This window comes from Elephantulus edwardii, unplaced genomic scaffold (genome assembly GCF_000299155.1).
Source record: "Elephantulus edwardii isolate Elephantulus edwardi_28Jun2011 unplaced genomic scaffold, EleEdw1.0 scaffold00232, whole genome shotgun sequence".
NCBI classification, from domain to species: domain Eukaryota; kingdom Metazoa; phylum Chordata; class Mammalia; order Macroscelidea; family Macroscelididae; genus Elephantulus; species Elephantulus edwardii.
Genome location: NW_006399982.1, coordinates 875,007 through 876,205, shown reverse-complemented (window position 1 = coordinate 876,205; position 1,199 = coordinate 875,007). Strand labels below are relative to the sequence as shown.

Sequence of the window (1,199 nt, the reverse complement as noted above, 5' to 3'; positions counted from 1 at the left end):
CTGAGTTCTAGCTATATCAATACCTATAACTGAGTTGCTGCTCTTAAAATACTGGTTACCATTTTTTTTTGCAGGATGTCCCAAAAGTTAATTGGTTGTCTCCCTAAATGCTTATTTACTATTAAATAGTTTACTATTATCAGCAGTTCTACATTGGCTACCCTTGTGGTGCTATATCTAGAAGATCTAGAAAAGAAATTGCCCCAAAAACAGATGATTTTTCAAATTTGTAAAGATATAATCAAATTGCCATCTGTTATGGTTCATTTTGAGTCAACTTGACTAGTCTGTGGTGCCCCCTTGTTTGGGCAAATACTAGTCTTGATGTTGTTCAGAAGGTGATTCTAAACCTACTGTTCTCAAGTCGAGTCTGACACATAGCAACCCTTCTTTACATGAAGAAAAGGCCCATCTTGTTATTGCAGAACAGATGGTAGATTTGAACATGTGACCATTCAGTTAGCATTCCAATATGCAATTTGCCACACTACAGGTTTTCCTTTATATGCAATTGACATTTCAACTAACTGACCTTAAATGAAACAAACTACTCTCTATAATGTAGGTAGATTTTGTTCAATCGATTGGAGGTCTTAAGAACAGAAACGAAAGTTTCCTGAAAAAGAAAGATTTCACTTAAGGAATGTAAATAGACAAGACTAATGGAATTTCCAGTATGTCAACTCTCTTCTCTGTGTGTGTGTGTAATATACACAGAGCTCTGATGGCCACGTGTTAAAGAATCACACTGTCAACCCAAAAGCAATTGATTTGATTTTGTTAGCTGCTCCCTGGAAGAAAGATAAGTAATCTCATCCTGTGTGAAAAACTGCTTTTAAAAACTAACTGGAGGGTCAGCTCTGAGTTAGTTCCAACTCAGCACTACTTAACAACAAGATTATATGTATAATATTATATGTTGTTGTTGTTGTTATGTGCCGTTGAGTCGCTTGCAACTCATAGCGACCCTGTGTACAACAACCCTAAACCCTGCTCTATCCTGTGCCAATCGCACTGTCTTCGACACACCCATGCTGATTACCCCAGTCACTGAATCAATCCAACTCATAGAGGGTCTTCCCCTCTTGCGCCGTCTCTCCACCTTCCCAAGCATGATGTCCCTCTCCAAGGACCTGTCCCTCCTTACAACATGTCCAAAGTATGTCAGATGAAGCCCCAGAATCCTTGCCTCCAAGGAG

The 1,199-nt window shown here is 39.1% G+C and overlaps 1 protein-coding gene across 1 annotated transcript in view; it reads left to right on the top strand.

Annotated features, from left to right (window-relative positions):
* LOC102868470 (fibroblast growth factor 12-like) overlaps positions 1–1,199 on the top strand; it is an 858,601-nt gene that overhangs the window by 275,258 nt on the left and 582,144 nt on the right. The gene's annotated exons all lie outside the window — the stretch shown is intronic.